Source organism: Sprattus sprattus, assembly GCF_963457725.1.
Source record: "Sprattus sprattus genome assembly, chromosome: 7".
NCBI classification, from domain to species: Eukaryota; Metazoa; Chordata; class Actinopteri; order Clupeiformes; family Clupeidae; genus Sprattus; species Sprattus sprattus.
Window position 1 is genome coordinate 6841709 of NC_137926.1, and position 23228 is coordinate 6864936.

Sequence of the window (23228 nt, forward strand, 5' to 3'; positions counted from 1 at the left end):
ACATTTCTGACTCAAGTATGTTCTTTTGTTGACAGCACGAACATTCCAAACGCAGTACGACTATCTCCGCATCGAACAGACAACAGTTCACAAAACAGTTTTAAAAACTATTTCATCAGGTTTAGGTTTAGACAGCGCGAGTAAAGACAAAGCTTAACGTTCGGAGAGGCAGTAGGCTAGACTATGTTTCTCTCTCGCTCTCCCTCCCCCGCTTCAGTTCGCTGGAGAGACAGGCAGAGAGGGGGAAAAATACCAAGAACGCAGCAACACAAAGGCGGGCGCTAGCTTTCCATCGCTGGCTTACTAATCGGCCTCTTTGTTGTGCTCGATGCATGCCTGTCCCTGTCACATGACCACGTTTCCATGGCGACCGAGGTCTGAGTAATCATTTGCGCAATGACCTTTATTCCCTTGAGGGAAGGGGAGGGGGAGGTTAGAATGAAAGCAGCCAGCAAAAGCAGTGAAGGGGGGTGGGGGGTGGGGGGTGGGGGGGGGAGGAGAGGAGAGGAGAGAGGGAGGAGGAGGAGGTAAGCAGCAGAGCGAGGCAGTGGGGACCCAGACTCACACGCACGCACACACACACACACACACACACACACAAAGAGGAAAGAAAAAATGAAAAAGCAAACTGATTTTCTCTCAGCAGCACTGAGAAGAATCCGTTGGGTTTGGTTAGATAACGAACAGAGCTCACAAAGAGAGAGAGAGAGAGAGAGAGAGAGAGAGAGAGAGAGAGAGAGAGAGAGAGAGAGAGAGGATGCAGGCAACAGAGTTAGAAAAAGATAGCGAGATAGAGGGAGGCCAACCGTGGGAGAGGAGAGGGTAAAAATGAAGCTTTGCACCCTGAGCCCATTGGAGAGAACCTTACGAAACCAGCATTCTGCAGCAAAATTGTGTGCTATTAAGTCCAACAAACCTCTTTATGAGGCTGAGATAGCTCACTTGTATAGACACCTATCGTTGCTCACAAATTAATGTTGTAAAACAAAGAGTTTTCTGGAATATGGGAGCATCTCCGTGAAATATGATAAAGCATTAATTGAAGAATTTATCCAGGCCATGTAAGAACATGTTACTACCACCAAACCTCAAAAATATACAATAGCATGTAAAGTATATATATATATACTGTATATATATATATTTCCCATTTGGTGGCAGTGGTGTGCAATGTGAATTTCAACACACATAAAGCAGTGAAGAAAGCTTGCTATACCAATCGCAAACAAATGGATGGTCAGGTTTGTCACATGTGATCACACATGTTGCAGGCTGTCTTATACCTAAAGGACGCATGTATAGGCATATGTGGACTGCATGTATAGGCATATGTGGACTGCATGTAAAGTCATATATGGACTATAGTGGTATTGTCTTTACCATGGGAAAAAGTTGCCAGTTGTGTGGGTTTACTACATGGGTTGGTTGTGGTGCACATTTGTTCTCTCTCCTCCAGCAGAGGCAAGGGCATAGCTAGGATGTGTAGGCCGCATCATGTGCAGACCACAGCTAAATAGCTAAACTAAAATCTATACTGCCTGCCTAGCAGGTTTAAGGGCCACTCTCCAACACTGGGCCCCCTGAAACTTTCAGCAGCCCCAAGCTAAACCGCCCCATCTCCCCTACAACCCCCCCCCCCCCCCATCCGCTCTCGCCTCGGCACCCTTAGCTATGCTGCTAGAGCCAGGAAATGCAGAATGGCTGGAGAAGAAGAGTTAGATTGAGATTTGGTTAATAAATGTGAAGACGTACCACACTGCAATGATTACTCTTAACGTGAACAACACCTGTTCAGCTCTGATTAAATTGCCTCTATTTTAAAAATGTGTGTAAACATTAATTTAATATGCCTGTAAAAGTGAGCAACAGACCATTATTAAGGATCATTAACAAAAAAAAACACCTTAATTACATCAAAGCTTACCAACGCTGCGTACACTTAAAAGATATTAGTGGGTGAAACTCATGAAAAAGATGGAACTCTGCCCACATGCAATAATTAGCACAATAAAGGACGGCTGCATAGACTTGGTGAACAAATAGTTGGCTGAGAGTGAAATTCTCCTACCATATATTGAACAGAAGTTGAACACTCACATTCCTGTTTAAAGGTGCTATATGAAAGTATGTTGGTATAATAGTTTTAAAAAAATCAAAAATGAACTAGAAATGGCAACAGTATGCAAAGAAATTACCATTTCCAGTCGCTAACCGACCGCTAGCCAGGCTCACCAGGAGCGGCTTGTCCATTTCAGCAGATGAAGCTGATAAAAAATAAAAATTCACAACAGCAAAAAAGGACAAGCATGAATTCAAACTGCATGTTTCTGTTATATTTAACTATTGATTACTTGCCTGTGTTGGTGCGTATTGCAAATACAAACTGACAAAGTAGGCTATACTAACAGTCGCCCTCCACTGGCCAAATTTAAAATGGCATGAAGCGCCCCTCATGGGCATTAAGCACATCAATAGATCTTAATTGGGATAATCGTTTCAATTTGACTTTTTGCCCGTTTTCGAAGCGGGGTTTGAAGCGCCACCTTGTCATTTGAATCAATTGTGTGCGTCCCTGCAAATTCAACTAAAGATGATTGACAGTAGGTGACTAACAATTTACAGTGTTTGATCGCTATCATGACATTCTGTGGGTGACAGATTATATTCTTCTGTAAGCACTTCAACAGTGCTAGGTTATTCCTCCCATTCAAACTACGAGAACGATTACACCGATAAAGATGTCCTTGCTATTAGCAAACATTAATGTGATCGACAGGACCCTTGCATTCTCACGTTCTGTGAAGTATGAAAATAAAAAGAGGATCCAGATAAACTAACGTAGAAGATAGAACAACACCTGACTTCACTCTGTGCCAGAACATGGGTCTTGTACACAAGTTTTTCTCACAAAGCTACTGATATGAAATGAAAATGAAATGGCTTCTTAGCTATGGTTAGCTAATGTTAGTTAGGGAAAGACACAACGCTAGGAGTCTGCTGGATTTGTTTTGTGAAAATTCAAGCAAATAGGGTACTGATCTACGCTTCAATGCATTTAATTGTCCAAATAATTTATTAGATTCAAGAATCTAATGTCCTACAAACGTTTCTGCTTAGTGAAATATATTTAAAAAATAATTTGCCGTTTTTATACCAGAGCTATCAGATCTGCGTAAATAGCCATCAGAACATTCAACAACAGAGAGATCCCAGATACTGTTACGGCTCAATCCACCTAAATAAAGTGAGAGAGTGGTACAGGAGGTAGAGAAGTTGTTTAGTAATCAGAAGGTTGCTAGGTCGATTCCCTGTCGAAGTGTCCTTGGGCAAGGCTTGAACCCTAATTGCTCCTAATGTGCAGTGTACCATCAGTGTAAAACGTAAAATGTGTAGACATCCTTGTAAGTCGCTTTGGATAAAAGCGCCTGCTAAATGACTCAAATAATAAGACACTGTAGAAATCACAGAAGGGAAAAAAGCAGCAGCAATTGTTAAAGCAGTGGCTTATGAACCAGTTAGCCAGCTAGTGTGAGCTAGCAAGGTAAGACAACCAGTTTTCCCCAGTTGCTGGCTACCCGGAGCTATCGCTATCTTGTAACTGTTATTTGTATTGAATTGGTTTTGAATAGAGTTGACAGGCTTTCTCAACTGAAAGGTGTTTGGGGAGATACTCATTACTTGAAGCTAAGGCTCTAGAAAATCTTGAAGTGAAACCAGCTTGAAGGAAGTGGGGTGAGTTGAGTACACTTGTCAGACATCGAGCCTACTTGTGCGTTACGATTTGAAATCAACTGGATGTTACACTTGCTTATGAAGTGTATACATTAGGAGTTGTTTTTGGAAAAGATGTTGGTGATGTTTCAACTTAATACCACAATTATATACCTACTTATCTTACTTGTCTAATAGTAAATAGTTTATAAACATGTACATTAAATTCACACAGTAAGTCTGGGAAACATTTCTTCTACTTTTTGCCTTCCTATTTTATAGGATGAAATTATTTTCTGGTGATTGATTTTGTCAAATTTATTCCACTCAAAATAGGTATTTTCTGTTATTTATTCTTACTTTGACCTCTGCCTGTGTTTTTGCTCAAGTTTTTCTTTTAATTGAATAACTTCACTTGGTCATGAATTTAATTAATTTGATTAAATCTTTGGTTTAATTGTGTACTGCTAAGGCAGGAGAATGGAATACACTTTATCTCCCCCAAACGCCAGAAATAACCTTTGTCAACACATTAAGCCTAAGTGAAAATTACTGTATTTTCTACAGGCATTTATTTTGTATCAACGTTAATTATCAGTAGGAACATGGTCATGTAACACTTGAATGCATTGAGGTATGTGATATCTTGAATCTGTTTAAGGTTAGTGTCATCATTTTTGAGTCGTAATTTATCAGTTTGTTTCCCCAAAATTCCCCAAATAAAGTCACCATTCCAGCCCTTATTTTTCTGAGGCTTACATACATCCCCTTTAAGTGATGGGAATACCCTTCACATGATCTCATTCATAATGAATACATACACTTGTTTTTTCCCCCCTTTAACGTGATACCCCGAGACTAACAGTATCACTCTCTTTTCTGATCTCCTCTATCAGTTGCACAGTTGAGGCGTGCAGTTGAAGGTCGCTGGGGTAGGCCAGAGTCCTGCCTGTCTCTGAAGAACACAAACGAAAGTGGAAATGCTTTGTTATCCACCAGAAGGAGTGGACACATTTGCCCGTGAGTGGCCCAAGGAGGGGGCTAGCCTGAGGCAAGGACACCTCCCTCCAAGAAAAGGGAGAAATAAACATCCCCAACGAGGACCGCTGTGAGAAACCAGCCCCCCCCACCCCTCAACCCACAAAAACATACACCAGCATAAAAAAAACACACACACACACACACAGGCACACACAAAGACATAGACCATTGCAATATACTCACTCACATAAATAAAATCTGTCCTTCCCCAAAACACGTTACCGCTCACTCTCCTCTCTATCATACACTCTTGCGTGCACACACATACACACACACATACACACACATGCGCACACACACCAAACTGCCTGTCTGGAATGACACACAGCACACAACAAGCCAGCTGGGACCAAAGAGGAGAAGGGGGCGAAAAAAAAAGGCAGAGCAACGATAGGCCAGGAAGCAGTGTGGCGGGGTGTTTGATGGGGTCGGCCGGACCGTTAATCAAGGAAATGGTGCTGTTAGCCATGGCAGCTAAATCTGTGCTGTGGCGCATGGCGCCGCCAGCAAACGTCAATGACACCCATGACATCACCCTCCCGCAGCTCGCTGGATAGATGCGCCAGTGATGAGCAGAAGGGGGCTGGAGGAGGAGGAAGGCTGGATAGATGCGCCAGTGATGAGCAGAGAGGGTTGGAGGAGGAAGGCTGAGGTAGAACTCAGGGAGAGCACTGGCTTCGCTAGTCGACCCCTGTGGGGCCAGCAATATGCTAATGGAGAAGCAGATATCCATTAACATCATCCCAGGAAAAGCTAGTGCTAGTAAGAGGATAAGTGTTCGTTTATTTTCAGTTTTTTTTTTATGTCAACGATAACATACCTATGTACTCTGTGGAAAGCACTTTTTTTCCTTTTCCATTTCTGTTAATATGTTTTTTTTTACTGTTTTGCCATCCAACATTCTGCTCCAGCAGCTGTCAACCCAGTGATCTCGCCGCCCAATCAATAGCCTGCCTCTGTGTCTCCGTCAGCACTGTCCTCTAAGCCAGGTGTGGGCCAAATGTTCTCTCACACAAAGAAAGGAATACAATGTTTTAACATGCATAAGCAGCTTATTCATTATGTTTCAAACATATTTAACTTAATGGCTAGGATATTTAGGTAATGCTATTCAGTGAGCCATAAGGTCTGCATTGGAATTATTATGACATGTTATACTTCTGGTATCATAACCTGGTACAAAATCTACATGTTTGGTATCTTCACATGTCTGAGCAGGAAGTATGGGCCCATATAATAATAATATAATATTAACCGTGCTGTATATTATTTTTAATGTCCTAATCACAGGAAGTAGTTGAGCGTGACTGTCACCTGCACTGGGAGAACCAGTCCCACTTCAAGATCGGACCAGCAACCTACCAGGGCCATGGGAGGAAGGCATGCTAACCATGAGGCTAAAGCTCCCAAATGCATAGTGATGACAAAAAGATTGATTGAAGTTGTCGGTGAAGGATCGGTTTCGATGCTGGGATGGGTGGTAAAACCAGAAGTAATTCTGGCCCCAGTGACGTGCGGTGAGGTTCGTGGCTGGTGAGGCACAGAAACTGGTAGTGATTACGTCATTCGGGTCTCTAGTTTGTTAAAACATAGACATGTATTCATGTATGTATGTCTGTGGTTTAAAACTTGTCATCTGACCGGAACGGAAAGTACGATACGTTTCATTATAACATTCACGTTTCAGGACTTTTAAACAATAGTTTTTTTTTTTGTATTATTAGGATTAGTTATACGGCTCAATACTCATCTGACTTGTTAACCGAACTTTTACGAAGTCATACGACTAATCAGCTGCTCCGTCATAAGTCTGAGCTCGAGTTTTTCGACGCACTTAAATTTCTCCAAAAACATAGTCGGCTATAGCAGGGGCTGGTCTGTTTCCCATTTCCCATTTCATCCTTCGTCTTGTAATGATGCTGACTAGGGTGAGTGAGGATAATAGAAGCCCTCTTAGCCCACTGCACACTCCGTGGCCTCCATGCCTTGCTTCTCTGGTGCCCTATTCACTCTGCTGGTCTCTGGAAGCACACCAGTAAGAATGGCGACAGTGTGACCCCAAACAAGGCTTTGGACAGAGAGGTAGGCTTTTGGCTTTGTGAAGCCAGCCACATGGAGCGACTCACAGGGCCCGACGGGATCTGAAGAAGCCCATTGACAAAGGAAAAAGGGACTTATTCAGCACTATTTCAGAGTAGCCTTGGACAGAAGCTCTATTGTAGTGCAGCCTTGTACTTGGTTTTGGGGAGCCTGTCCAAGGGGCTGTCAAAGGCCTGTCAGAACCACAAACACACTGTCTGGGAGAGGAGAGCGGCAGGGTGTGTATGTGTGGTTGTCTGTGTGTGTGTGTGTGTGTGTGTGTGTGTGTGTGTGTGGTTGTCTGTGTGTGTGTGTGTGTGTGTGTGTGTGTGTGTGTGTGTGTGGTTGTGTGTTTATGTTGTGTGGTTGTCTGTGTGTGTGTGTGTGTGTGTGTGTGTGTGTGTGTGTGTGTTATGCGTTTGTCTTTGCAACTCCTGTATAGGGCCTGAGTCATACTTGGTCGGTCAAACCACTCTTAAAGTCTACATTCAACTCAGAGAGTAGTGTGGTAGCAAAGAACAATTGAGGAGGAAATGGTCTTTCACTATAATAATGCTCAAAATAGTCAAATATTACAGTTAATGTATTCATAGCCTACTTATAATTAGATTAAAATCATTAATTTCACACACATTTGCTAATGAGCGTATCAAAATCAGAAATTCAAAAGTTAATACCACAAGTTAAAGAAAATAATTAAAGGAGGTAGAGAGAGAGAGAGAGAGAGAGAGAGAGAGAGAGAGTGAGAGAGGCAGGCATGGTGTGACAGAGTGAAGAGAGAAAGAATGGAAGTAGAGAAAGAGGTTTTAAAAAAGACAAGCCCCACTGTCCACACCATCTGCCAAGTCCCGAGTCTGCTCCCGCTCCTATCCATCTAGGCCACAGCTGTTTAATCCACCCCCCATCCCCACCCCCAACACGCACACAGACCCAGACATAGACAGACACACGCGCGCACTCGCACACACACACACACACACACACACACACACACACACACACACACACACAGACAGACCTCCCTCTCACTGTCATGCTAAAATAAAGAAGGCCATCGTGGCCACGTGTCCGCTCAATAGGGGCTCGCAGCAGTCTAGTCCCCAGACAGCTGATCTGCCTCTCACCATCCCATGGTCACTGTCCAGTCTAACCAGTCTAACATGCGCGTACACACAGACACACACACACACACACACACACACACACACACACACACACACACTCACACACACACAGACACACACACACAGGCACACACACATTCGCGCGCACACATACAAGCACACACACACATGCGCGTGCGCACACACACACACACACACACACACATGCACGCGCACACACACATGCACGACAGACACACACACACACAAATACAGCCATGTGCTTATGTTTTTTGTCATTACCTATAGACATACATAACTAATGACACACTGTCCTGGCAACATGTACGTGTCTGAGTCTGAGTGGAAAATACATGCATCAACTCGCTCTGTCCTTAGACGCCTCAAAAGCATTCTTGGCACTGGACCAAAGCTTTTTGTGTGTTTGTGTGCGACTCTGAGTATGTTAGAGAACATTAAAACTATCCAAGCCTTTCCTAGACATACAGTACAGTAGAAAGATATTATGAAAAGATTATTATGTTCATGGTAATTGTAGTTTTTTAAAGGAAACGCATAATACATAGCAGGGCTGATATATAGAAACTAACATACTACACACACACAGAGACACACAACAGGAGATGATTCAAAGGGCTGACTCACCTGTTCTATTCTCTGTCGAGGTGCGCTTCCCATGCAATCTGTGCTTCACAAGTTGAGAGCCTCAGCACCACTACTAATCAACATATAGCCTCTCTTAGTTTCTCAGCAAGACATTTTTTTACTGAATCTCACAATGCAAATAAGGCAAATTAATCTCTGCCATGGTGAATGAAAATGGCTGAATTTTTGGTCAGCAAAGAATTGACAGATATCTTCAAGTTCAAAATTATAAATTTGGCCTAGAAATGTGTAAGGAACATGTGTTTTTCAAAGTATTGAAGATATTTTAAATGTGTCATGTTTGATTGTACTCTTGTCAATATCCAGATGACCAAAATAAAAACAAAATAATAAAAAAAGAAAATGGCTGAAAAGGATATGTACTGTATATTTTTTATGACAATATTTACCACCAATATCTTGTATGCAGGAGACTGCCCATCATGAAGATGAAGTTCTCTGTAGTCTTCAACAGATGTCTATAGAGGAGACACACTACCTTAGTTCTCTGTAGTCTTCAACAGATGTCCATAGAGGAGACACACTACCTTAGTTCTCTGTAGTCTTCAACAGATGTCCATAGAGGAGACACACTACCTTAGTTCTCTGTAGTCTTCAACAGATGTCTATAGAGGAGACACACTACCTTAGTTCTCTGTAGTCTTCAACAGATGTCCATAGAGGAGACACACTGCCTAAGTTCTCTGTAGTCTTCAACAGATGTCCATAGAGGAGACACACTGCCTAAGTTCTCTGTAGTCTTCAACAGATGTCCATAGAGGAGACACACTACCTTAGTTCTCTGTAGTCTTCAACAGATGTCCATAGAGGAGACACACTACCTTAGTTCTCTGTAGTCTTCAACAGATGTCCATAGAGGAGACACACTACCTTAGTTCTCTGTAGTCTTCAACAGATGTCCATAGAGGAGACACACTACCTTAGTTCTCTGTAGTCTTCAACAGATGTCTATAGAGGAGACACACTACCTTAGTTCTCTGTAGTCTTCAACAGATGTCCATAGAGGAGACACACTGCCTAAGTTCTCTGTAGTCTTCAACAGATGTCTATAGAGGAGACACACTACCTTAGTTCTCTGTAGTCTTCAACAGATGTCTATAGAGGAGACACACTACCTTAGTTCTCTGTAGTCTTCAACAGATGTCCATAGAGGAGACACACTACCTTAGTTCTCTGTAGTCTTCAACAGATGTCCATAGAGGAGACACACTACCTTAGTTCTCTGTAGTCTTCAACAGATGTCTATAGAGGAGACACACTACCTTAGTTCTCTGTAGTCTTCAACAGATGTCCATAGAGGAGACACACTACCTTAGTTCTCTGTAGTCTTCAACAGATGTCCATAGAGGAGACACACTACCTTAGTTCTCTGTAGTCTTCAACAGATGTCCATAGAGGAGACACACTGCCTACTAAAGTATTCTCTGCAGACTTGCCTCCGTTTGGAATCAAGGATGCCTTCCATGCTCTCACCAGAAATAATAACCGAGTAAAATGTATTGTTTCTAGCATTTGGCATCAGTAATTGCACCTGATGCTGGACTAAATTACATACGTCGAAATGTGAACCTGAATTTTCCCCAAGCTTGTGTCGCCCAAGGTCATGTGGTTCGACCCAAGCTTCCTCACATACTAATTTCCACTGATGTGTCATCTGTTGTCTTCAGGCTTTTCACACAAGCTCTGTCACCACTGTATCAGTACAGGCACCACTTGCCCCTGAGAACACTGGTTTGATGATTATTGAACATTGATTATTGTATTTTATTTTACTGATTTGGCCAGTGATCTAGACACCACTGATAGATCTAGGCTCTGATGTCACATGGGATCCAATTGCCAATGTATTCAATATATTTGACTGTGAGCGCGGTGTTGCGATGGTCAAACTCATATGTGGTCAGTAATGAGCACGGTGTTGTGATGGTCAAACTCATACGGGGTCAATTTATTTGACTGTGAGCACGTTGTTTCGATGGTCAAACTCATACGTGGTCAATTTATTTGACTGTGAGCACGGTGTTTCGATGGTCAAACTCATACGTGGTCAGTAATGGACTAAGGACTCTGTGTCCTTGACAGTGGCATTAGTTGTGAAAAAAACGAGAGGAGAATTTCTCAGTTACCACCATGTGTGCCTATATCTGTTTCTTCCTCTTTGTCTAATTTCACAATTTCCTGTTTACTCATAAAGTACATGATGAAATCATTTTCCTAATCGCTACTTCTACCTTCTGGCCACACTGTTGACTTTGTTTGCTGTTTAGAGGTCAACTCTCCTCTCCGCTGGCCATCTTAATGGAACTCCTTCTTCGTTAAAATGACAGCCTCTCTCTCCTCCTTTCTCCCTTCATGTTTTTCCCGTCTTCTCCTGAACTCCTTCCTCTTTCCTCCTCTTCTCAGGGTATTGCAAACAGTGTCACTAATGTTCTCCTTCCACTCACCTCCTTCTTTATATCTGAATTACTAGTGTTCTCCTTCCACTCACCTCCTTCTTTATATCTGAATTATTCCTTAGCCTTTCTTGCATCCCCCTTTTCTTCTACACAGTTTTCATTTTCTCTCCCCTCGTTTTTTTTTTTTAAAACCATCCTCTACTTTTCTCCTCAACTCCCTTCTCTTCCATTTCCGTTTGTGCCCTTTCCTCCCTCTCTCTTTTATTCCATCCCTTTCTTGTCGTTCTCTCTCTCTCTCTCTCTCTCTCTCTCTCTCTCTATTCCCATCTCAGATCGTCTGTGATGGGGAGTTGTGCACTGCAGCACTGCAGGGCTCAGCCAAACCAGATTCTATTTTCTGCCCTGCTTCCTCTTCCTCCTCGCCCCGTCGCCATGGTTACGGCAGGAACCCACAGAAGTCTGCCTCCGTTCTCTGTCACAGCACACACTGAAGCTGGTCCCTTCCTCTTTCCTCTCTCTCTCTCGCTCTCTTTCTCCCTTGCTATCTTCTTTGACTCTCTCCTCCTTTAACTTTTAGACTTCTCCTCCCTCTATCTCCCCCTCTCTCTTTATATCTGTCTCTCTCTCTCTCTCCACCGTGAGGTGCTTTTGACTTTGCTTTTCTCTTTTTTTGTCTGTTGTTTACTTCACTGTTGCAACTGCGAAAGGCGTTTTCTCAAAGCAGCTCTATTTCTGTCATGCTCCTCCATTGGAAACTTGCTGAAAGTCAGCGAGGAGAATTCTCTGAGGAACCAAAGAGCCTTGACCACAACCTGCTGGTGCTGTTGCTATAAACAGCTACAGGGAGTGATTTTGTTTATTATATGCTGATGTGTGTCTGGGGGGGGGGGGGGGGGGGGGTCGTGGGCGTGGGGGGGGGGGCGTTTCAGCAAACAGGGACTGAATAGGGTGTTACCACAGTGACACCGTCAGCAGCAGCACCCGAGATTGCAACGGATTTCAACAGGCATGACATCATAGCTAATCCCAGCTATGCACACAACAATGACTCACACAGGTTAAAGGGGACTCTCAACCTGACAGGTGTGCGCAAGCTCGCTGATCCGTCTATACCTCCAGGTTTGTGTTGATGGAAGGTTGAAAAGGTGTCCTATACAAAAGCCCACAAAGAGCAACAACAAGGCTCATGGTGGGTCTGAACCGGGGCGAGATATCTACCGGCGGGCCTTTCTGTATGGTTCCATGCTGTGATTTGAGAAAACATATTGATGACTGTTTAGAGGAACTACAAAAGACTCGAGAGATAAAGTAGTCTGGTAGCGCTAGACCAAAACATATCGACTGCTGGTTACCCAGAAGCCTCGGGTGCTGGATTCTTCAGGGCAGGAGGAGAAAAAAGGAGGAGGCGTGAGATGTGGATGGCAAGAGAATAGGATCAGTTCAGGGGGGCGCGGATGACTTGGCACTCCCCAGGCGAAGCTTAGAGGAGGGGTGTCCAGGAACACTGGTCATCCGATGCAGGGGGGAATCATAATCCAGTTCAACAGGCAGCGCAGACAAGAGCACGGCCATTATATTAGTGCTTCAGTGGCCGCAGTCCAACTGACGAGCCCCTTGCGTCTGGCAAGCTGCACAACTCCACACAAAAGGAAAGCCTGTGAAGCACGTTAGACAGACATGTAATGCAAAACGTTAGCTTAGGGCCCTCCAGTCAAGATGCAGCAGCGGTGTTCACGACTGAGTAAACAGTGTTGTTTACACTCCAGTCTACAGTCAGCCATGAAAGCAATCACCCAGAGTGATACATGGTTACTTTTTAAGGGGAAATGAGGCTGTTACACAGTGGCGGAGTCAGGGGGGTGTCTGGGGTGGCGCCCCTAATATCTGATTTGCCACCCTCGGTGCCATCCCTAAAATATCCAAAATCACTGCCAGTTTGATGCTGATTGACATTTCATTTGACCTCTTGTTGAAAGACGTGTTTATTTTGACATCTGGCAGCGCCTTTTTCAAATTGAGGAAGAGAGAATATTTCCTCAGCTCACGACTCAAGTCTCTAGAACTATGGCAGAACTGTGGCGAAAACACCATTTTGAAGTAAGTTAAGCATCGGGTTTAGGTTTCCCGAACAACTTTTACGAAAGAGATTGATTCCCAATTTAGCCGTTAGCCGTTTTAACGTTATGTTTTCATCTATGCTAGAACATGCCACGCATCTACAGCGCTGTGTCATAAGTTACAGTAGATGAGTGTTTTGATAATGCTGGGGTAATAAGTCCAGCTGTCAGCGTTAATACTTAGTTTTTTGAAATCCGTTATCTGTATCTGTTCAACCATAAAATGATCTGTTTCTGTATCTGTTCAACCAATAAAATTATCTGTTTCTGTATCTGTTGAACCAATTAAATGATCTGTTTCTGTATCTGCTAAACCAATGAAATGATCTATTTCTGTATCTGTTCAACCAATTAAATGATCTGTTTTCTGTATCTGTTCAACCAATTCAATTATCTGTTTCTGTATCTGTTCAACCAGTGGTGTAGTGGAAGGGGGACGCGGGGGGACACCGTCCCCCCATTGATTTCACTCGGGTATGTTGAAAAAAAAAATCACTATACAAAAAAAAAAAAAAATCGTATTTTTACGTTATTTTCCGATTGGACGAGAGACGTTCCATGAATGGATATCACAACTCGGACTTTTCACAATAATAAATTGTTCGCATACAATGGGAAGATTCTATACCGTTGAAACCAACCAAAGTTGAAAATGCACCAGTTAAAAACACACCTGCCACTCGGCCTGGGACTACGACCGAACACCACCTGTGGCCGTGGGGATATCCTTTACTATTACCACTCGTGCTAGATTGCTTAAATATATTAAGCACCTAATAGAGGTGTGTCAAGGTTAGTAAGTTGTTTATTATATGGCATGTTCTATTTAGTAAATAAACGGTAATTGTGAATCGAAAACATGACATATTTGGCAGGTGAGAAACTTGAAACTTCTTATAAAATGTGTGTGTGCGCGTGCACGTGGGATTCCGTTTTTGGTGACGTCACATCTAGCGTCCCCCCACAAAAAAAATCTCCACTACACCACTGTGTTCAACCAATTAAATTATCTGTTTCTGTTTCTGTATCTGTATTCAGGTAGAAGACTGTAAGTGGGCATGATTTACACCGGAAATCACATAAAAAAAGGATATTTTCATTAATTGGCAGTGCAATTGTTGTGCCATCAAAGCATGGCATTGATCTAATTATGGCATGTGATTAATTATGAAATATATTTTAAGTCCACATCCTCATACTCTTCTTATTTATTTTTTTCTGTCTCTTTTTTAATTATATTTAACTGAACTCAAGTTGTATTAACTGTCTGAACTCTGGTTTACAGTGAATAAATATAGAAAAATAACCTTCAGTTGAACGATAATTCCAAAGCTGTGTTAACGTCAACAATGTGTTAGCGTTTGCATAGGAAATGACTAATTAACAACAGTAGAGTACATTGCTAGCTACACAAATCACTTGATGCTATCACTTGAACTTGCTGCTGTCTGTTTAAATAGCCATGACATGCTTGTTAGTTAGTTGTGAGTGGATGTTTAGTCAAAATTACATGAAATCTATGGCTGATACATAGAGCATGTTCCATCTTAAATTGATGCAAATTGACTGAAATACAACAGATTTTTTTTTTTTTTTACATTTTTTTAAGTGCTGTACTGTACATTTACAAAAAAAGCTAAAACGTACAGGTTATAAGCTTCATTTTTATATTTCGGTTGTGTGGGTTTGAAAGAAATCCAGCTGTTCATCACACTTCCTCTTCCTCACCTCCTCCTCCTCCTCCTCCTCTTCCTCACCTCCATCTCACCTCCTCTTCCTCACCTCCATCTCACCTCCTCTTCCTCACCTCCTCCTCCTCACCTCCTCTTCCTCACCTCCATCTCACCTCCTCTTCCTCACCTCCTCCTCCACACCTCCTCTTCCTCACCTCCATCTCACCTCCTCTTCCTCACCTCCTCCTCCACACCTCCTCTTCCTCACCTCCATCTCACCTCCTCTTCCTCAATGCCTTCGTCTTCCTGCTGTGTGCTGAGGCAGGGGAGGCGACAACAGAATATAGTCATCACTTTTTTAAATAATGTGTAGTTAACGAAACAACTAGTTAGTGAAAAGTCCTATGTTGCTAACAGAATGGATACTTTCGAACGTGTGGCCATCCACGATGGTATGAATTGATATTAAAAAACATAATGTCCGACACACAGATACGTCAATCATGGAGTCGTCTTATTTTCTGAACAATAACAAGCAACTTTGGGTGGAAGAAATATCTGTTTCCATCGCATCGTTTGAGCTTTCCCAAATAATATATTTGGATTCAGGTCCACCCCAGTAGTAACCCAAGTGGATCAAACTATCTGCCATATTAAAGAACTCCGGGTTAAGTGAATTATTACTTACCTCCAATCATCAATTATAATACTTTACACACTACTTTTCTGTCGTGGTCTATGGATGTATTATTTAATTTTTACGTTGAACAAAAAATTATCTATTCAGGCATGTTTGCAATTCTCCATTTTAATTCGGTTCCTTCTAGGCATATACTGTTTTGACAGAGCCGACAGGTACCATGTCATCATGTCGTATGGCCAATAAACACGCACCCTTTTCAAGTAGCCACGAGGCACTTTTGTTCGAGGGGCAGGCAGAAGTGCGTCAGACCGGCCCTGGGAGGTCAGTGTCTTCTGGGTGATCATTTGTTGGCCGGCTCAAGTTGTATTAACTGTCTGAACTCTGGTTTACAGTGAATAAATATAGAAAAATAACCTTCAGTTGAACGATAATTCCAAAGCTGTGTTAACGTCAACAATGTGTTAGCGTTTGCATAGGAAATGACTTATTAACAACAGTAGAGTACATTGCTAGCTACACAAATCACTTGATGCTATCACTTGAACTTGCTGCTGTCTGTTTAAATAGCCATGACATGCTTGTTAGTTAGTTGTGAGTGGATGTTTAGTCAAAATTACATGAAATCTATGGCTGATACAGCATGTTCCATCTTAAATTGATGCAAATTGACTGAAATACAACAGATTTTTTTTTTTTTTACATTTTTTTAAGTGCTGTACTGTACATTTACAAGAAAAGCTAAAACCTACAGGTTATAAGCTTCATTTTTATATTTAGGTTGTGTGAGTTTGAAAGAAATCCAGCTGTTCATCACACCTCCTCTTCCTCACCTCCTCCTCCTCACCTCCTCTTCCTCACCTCCATCTCACCTCCTCTTCCTCACCTCCTCCTCCTCACCTCCTCCTCCTCACCTCCTCCTCCTCACCTCCTCTTCCTCACCTCCATCTCACCTCCTCTTCCTCACCTCCTCCTCCTCACCTCCTCCTCCTCACCTCCTCTTCCTCACCTCCATCTCACCTCCTCTTCCTCACCTCCTCCTCCTCACCTCCTCCTCCTCACCTCCTCTTCCTCACCTCCATCTCACCTCCTCTTCCTCACCTCCTCCTCCTCACCTCCTCCTCCTCACCTCCTCCTCCTCACCTCCTCTTCCTCACCTCCATCTCACCTCCTCTTCCTCACCTCCTCCTCCTCACCTCCTCTTCCTCACCTCCATCTCACCTCCTCTTCCTCACCTCCTCCTCCTCACCTCCTCTTCCTCACCTCCATCACACCTCCTCTTCCTCACCTCCATCTCACCTCCTCTTCCTCACCTCCATCACACCTCCTCTTCCTCACCTCCATCTCACCTCCTCTTCCTCACCTCCTCTTCCTCACCTCCATCTCACCTCCTCTTCCTCAATGCCTTCGTCTGCCTGCTGTGTGCTGACGCAGGGGAGGCGACAACAGAATATAGTCATCACTTTTTTAAATAATGTGTAGTTAACGAAACAACTAGTTAGTGAAAAGTCCTATGTTGCTAACAGAATGGATACTTTCGAACGTGTGGCCATCCACGATGGTATGAATTGATATTAAAAAACATAATGTCCGACACACAGATACGTCAATCATGGAGTTGTCTTATTTTTTTGAACAATAAAAAGCAACTTTGGGTGGAAGAAATATCTGTTTCCATCGCATTGTTTGAGCTTTCCCAAGTAATATATTTGGATTCAGGTCCACCCCAGTAGTAACCCAAGTGGATCAAACTATCTGCCATATTAAAGAACTCCGGGTTAAGTGAATTATTACTTACCTCCAATCATCAATTATAATACTTATTCATGCTCCATAGGGCTAGGGTTACACACTCATTTTTCTGTCGTGGTCTATGGATGTATTATTTTTATTTTTACGTTGAACAAAAAATGATCTATTCAGGCATGTTGCAATTCTCCATCATACTAGGTATTTTAATTACGTTCCTTGTAGGCATGTATTGTTTTGACAGAGCCGACAAGTACCATGTCATCATGTCGTATGGCCAATAAACACGCACCCTTTTCAAGTAGCCACGAGGCACTTTTGTTCGAGGCGCAGGCAGAAGTGCGTCAGACCGGCCCTGGGAGGTCAGTGTCTTCTGGGTGATCATTTGTTGGCCGACCTGAAAGGCTCCGTCTTGATGAGCCTTAAGCATCACGGCCACCACTCTCCCTGTCGTCCCAGCTGTTTCATCCTCCATTGTGTCGGCACTCATTCAAGAGCTCGACATTTACACCGGGGCCACGTGGACAGGCCCGGCAGGAGGTCACACACACACACACACAAACACACACACACACACACACACGGGGCCACGTGGACTGCGCTGGCCATTCATACAGTCTCCCCCCCCCCCCCCCCCCCCCCCCTCGCCCAACACACACACACGCACACACACCTCCTCCTTCATTCTCTCTGTGTCTCGTGACGGACACATTGTGTGCCAAAGCGTGTTAATGATGTCGGAGACGCCCCCCCCCCAAATGGACTGGCACGCTCAGTGGACACCTCTGGCTTGGCGTTTGTCACCCTGATGTTGCTTCAGTTGATCTACTTCAAAGTTTGTTTGTTTGTTTGTGTATGTAGTGTGTGTGGTGAGTGTGTGTGTGTGTTTGTGTGTGTGTGTGGTGAGTAAGCGTGTGTCTGTACGTGACTCTGTCAGTTGTAGACAGAACAGAAAGCGAGAGAGGCAGACAGAGAGTGAGAGAGAGAGAGAGAAAGAGAGAGAGGAGAAAGGAGAAAGACAAATGTGTTTGTTGTCCACTGATGGCTCTGGCTATGCTGGATACCCTGCATCTGTGCGCTCTCACAGCATATGCTTCTTCTGTGTGAGAGAGGAGCCCACTCTTGGGGGGGGGGGGGGGGGGGGGGGGGTTTGACTCACAATGAAGTCACCAAGTCTGTGTAAGGGGACTGAGAGAGGACAAACAGAGCCTTACGTAACCCTGAAATGCGAAATAAAGAGAAACAACCATGCTCCCTCCGTGTGAGGTGAGGTAGGTGAGTGTGTGTGTGTGTGTGTATTTGTGTGTGTGTGTGTGTGTGTGTGTGTGTGTGTGTGTGTGTATGTGTGTGTGTGTGTGTGTGTGGGTGTGTGTGTGTGTGTTTGCAGGATGTGTGTTCTCTTGGGCAGGGAGCTATGAACTCAGTGTTCCTGTTTGCAAAAGGTGTGCACCTCCAGTGGCATCCCTTCAGCTGCGCTGGTAAACAGTGTTTAAATGTGTGTGTGTGTGTGTGTGTGTGTGTGTGTGTGTGTGTGTGTGTGTGTGTGTGTCTGTGTCTGTGTGTCTGTGTGCTTTAGTTTAAGTAAGCATGGGGCTGAGGAGTCATTTTGCCCTTTTTTCATCCTTGAAACAAAGTAGTGTTTGCCTCTCTCTCTTTCTTTTTCTCTCTCTATTTCCATAGTCTGCTCTCCTCCGTGCCTCTCTCCACCCCTCCTCTCTTTCACCTCCTCTCCCTTTTTCATATTCTCTCACGCTCTCCCCGTCTCCCTCTTCTCCACCTCCTATTTCTTTCACATCTCTCTTCTTCTGTGCTCCCTCACTCTTCCTCTGCATTATCCTACCTCCCCTCGTCTCCTTCCCCGTCCTCTCCTAAAGAGGTCATCCCTCCACCTTTCTGCCCTCTACTTCTTCTCCTCTCCTCTCCTCCACCCCTCCTCCTCTGTATTCCTACCTCCTATCCTCTGCAACTGATCAATCTCTCTTTTTCTGTGCTTGCCTCCTCTTTTTTCCCTTCCTCTCCTCTAAAATCTCCTTCCGTTCTCTCGCCTCCCCTTCCCCTCCCCTCCTCTCTCGTCCTCCCTCCCTCCTTCCTCTGCTCTCCCCCACCACCGAGTTTTCCCCTCTCCTCCTCTAGTGTCCTCCACTATTCCCTTGTTTTCCATCCTCTTCTCCTCTCAGGTTTCACCTCCTCATTTTCGGCTCCCCCCTCTTCTACGTCTGGCTTATCTGCTCTGCTTTTCGTTCCTCTTCTCTACATTTCTTTTCTTCTCTACATTCCTTTTCTCCTCCTCTTCTCTACATTTCTTCTCTTCCTCTTCCGTTCCTCTTCTCTACATTTATTTTCTTCTCTACATTTCTTCTACCCTCTTGTCTGCCTTCCTCTTCACTCAATCCTTTGCCTCTTCAGAACACCTCTCTCATCTCTTCTTTCTCCTCTCTCTCTCCTTTTCCTCTCCAGAACTCCTCTCTCATCTCTTCTCTCTCCTCTCTCTCTCCTCTCTCTCTCCCTTTCCTCTCCAGAACTCCTCTCTCATCTCTTCTCTCTCCTCTCTCTCTCCTCTCTCTCTCCCTTTCCTCTCCAGAACTCCTCTCTCATCTCTTCTCTCTCCTCTCTCTCTCCCTTTCCTCTCCAGAACTCCTCTCTCATCTCTTCTCTCTCCTCTCTCTCTCCTCTCTCTCTCCCTTTCCTCTCCAGAACTCCTCTCTCATCTCTTCTCTCTCCCCCTCTCTTCTACCATTCCCTCTCCCCCTCTCTTCTCTCCTCTACCCCCTCTCTTATCTTCTCTCCTCCACCATTCTCTCTCCCCCTCTCTTCTCTCCTCTACCCCCTCTCTTATCTTCTCTCCTCCACCATTCTCACTCCCTCTCTCTTCTCTACCATTCTCTCTCCCCACTGTTCTCTTCTCTCCTCTACCATTCTCTGTCCCCCTCTCTTCTCTTCACTCCTCTACCATCTTTTCTCCCCCTCTCTTCTCTCCTCTACCATCCTCTCTTCTCTCCTCTACCATTCTCTCTCATTCTCTCGTGTCCTTCTCTCCTCTACCATTCCCTCTTCCCCTCTCTTCTTTTTTCGTCCCTCCTTTACCATTCTCTCTCCCTCTCTCTTCTCTCCTCGACCCCCAGTCTTCTCTTCTCTCTTCTCTACCATTCTCTCTCCCCTCTCTTCTCTCCTCCACCATTCCCTCTCCCCCTCTCTAATCTTCTCTCCTCTACCCCCTCTCATGTCCTTCTCTCCTCTACCATTCTCTCTCCCCCTCTCTTCTCTCCTCTATCCCCTCTCTTCTCTTCTCTTCCATTCTCTCTCCTCCTCTCATGTCCTTCTCCCCTCTACCTTCCTCTCTCCCTCTCTCTTCTCTCCTCTATCATTCTCTCTCCCCCTCTCTCTCCTCTCCTCTAATATTCCCTCTCCCCCTCTCTTCTCTTCTCTCCTTTACCATTCTCTCTCCCCTTCTCTTCTCTTCTCTCCTCTACCATTCTCTCTCCCCTTCTCTTCTCTTCTCTCCTCTACCATTCTCTCTCCCCAGCTCTCCTCTTCTCTCCTCTACCATTCTCTCTCCCCCTCTCTTCTCTTCTCTCCTCTACCATCCTCTCTCCCCCTCTCTCTTCTCTCCTCTACCATTCTCTCCTCCCCTCTCATGTCCTTCTCTCCTCTACCATTCTCTCTCCCCCTCTCTCTCCTCTCCTCTAATATTCCCTCTCCCCCTCTCTTCTCTTCTCTCCTTTACCATTCTCTCTCCCCCTCTCTTCTCTCCTCTACCATTCTCTCTCCCCCTCTCTTCTCTTCTCTCCTCTACCATCCTCTCTCCCCCTCTCTCTTCTCTCCTCTACCATTCTCTCTCCTCCTCTCATGTCCTTCTCTCCTCTACCATTCTCTCTCCCTCTCTCTTCTCTCCTCTACCATTCTCTCCTCCCCTCTCATGTCCTTCTCTCCTCTACCATTCTCTCTCCCTCTCTCTTCTCTCCTCTACCATTCTCTCTCCCCCTCTCATGTCCTTCTCTCCTCTACCATTCTCTCTCCCCCTCTCATGTCCTTCTCTCCTCTACCATTCTCTCTCCCCCTCTCTCTCCTCTCCTCTCCTGCCTCCCTGCAGCAGCTGGTTGGGGGGTGGGCTGGTGATGGTGATGGTGCCTCCTGCAGCACAAGGTCGTATTTCACCGCAGTGAGTGAGCGTCTTTGTCTGCGGGGACCATGGGCTGGGAAGGCCATAAGGAAGAGGTATGGTCCTTTAAATCAGGCCCATGCTCGCCACGCACCCCTCCAGCCAGCCACCCGCTCACCAGCCGGGGGCCAGCAGCACCAAAACCACCTTCAAACCACCACAACAAGACCCTGAAGGCCAGGACAGCCAATGTACCTCCACTTATGAATGACCTGGGAGAGGAACGGTGTAAATATCTTATGAGGGGGTGGGATGTGTGTGTGTGTGTTGGTCTGTGCTGTCTGTGTGTTTGTGTGTTTAGGTGTCTGTGTGACACATGCGGAAGTGCCCAGGCCAGTTTTCTTCTCTGCTTTTTCCCAGGCATGGAAAAAAAAAAACAGAAGTGGGATCGAATTTTCCCAAATCCAGGGTTTAAAATCAGGAAGCAATCCTAAACTCAGGTCTGGGAGCGGGTTGTTCTTGTGGTCAGGGAGAGGGGGGAGAGGGGGGAGAGAGGGAGAGAGGGAGAGAGGGAGAGAGAGAGAGAGGGAGAGAGGGAGAGAGGGAGAGAGGGAGGGAGAGAGGGAGGGAGCCTCTCCTGGTCTGGAGGTGTCAGGTGTGGCCCTCCCTGGCCCGTGTGTTTGTACAGCTGGGTCTCTCCGCACCAGTCAGCCGTCTGCTGCTCTCCATGGGGGAGTTGACGGTAGTGAGAGGAGGCAGGGAGGGAGTTGGGGGGGGGGTTAAAAGCGGGGGGGACGACAAAAGATGTGGGGTCTGGAGAGGAGAGCCTCTCTGTGGACACAAAGAGCCAGTTAGGGGGGTGCCTGCTGGAGGCTGGCTGGACGGGGGGCTGGGTGCCGGCTGCGGGCGTTGGGGGTGGGGTGGGGTGGGGGTGGGGGGTGCAGAAGGGCAGCTGAGAGGACAGAGGGCAGCCTGGTGAATATGAATGAGGAAGGGAAGCCTGTCCTTCCACAGAGGGTCCGGGTACAAGATGCAGGAAGATGGATCTGCTCTCTGGCTGAGTGCATTACAGGCAGGTGGAGATGCAGGCGCTACGAGCCCTGATACTCTCGCTGACACACACAAATAAACAAACACACACACACAAATAAACACACTAACACACACACACACACACACACACACACACACACACACACACACACAGAAATAAACAAACTAACACACACACAAATAAACAAACACACACACGCACACAAATCTACAACCACATAAATACACACACATACGCACACAAATCTACAAACACATAAATACACACACACATACAAATATACAAACAGATAAGCACACACACATATATAAACATATAAACAGAGACAAGTTAATGGACATTATCAGCATGGCAGACACATACAAACACAGCCAGACACATTTTATACTGTCCACATAGACACAGTTAGACACTCTCACACACACACACACACACACACACACACACACACACACACACACACATATTGCCACAACAGATACATTGAACACTTTGGGAATAGTCTTCCTGTGTGTGTGTGCGTGTGTTGTAGAGTTGAAATGTGAAGGACTGAAGAGTCAATGCTTTTCACTTTATTTATGAGATGATGGGTTAGTGTGTGTTTGTGTGGGTGTGTGTGTGTGTGTGTGTGTGTGTGTGTGTGTGCAACTATGAGCTCCTCCTCCCGATCAATACATCAGATACACAATCACTGGTATACTGAAACAAAACCTGAAAGAGAGTATCCACATTTCTACATCACAATAATCATATCAATCATTTGTAACGAAAAACATGAAATAGAGAGACATGCCTGGGAATCCAGATTTTATGAAAGGGTTTTCTTGAAAACACATTACAAATCTCAAAAAGGATAATAATTATATATATATTATATAT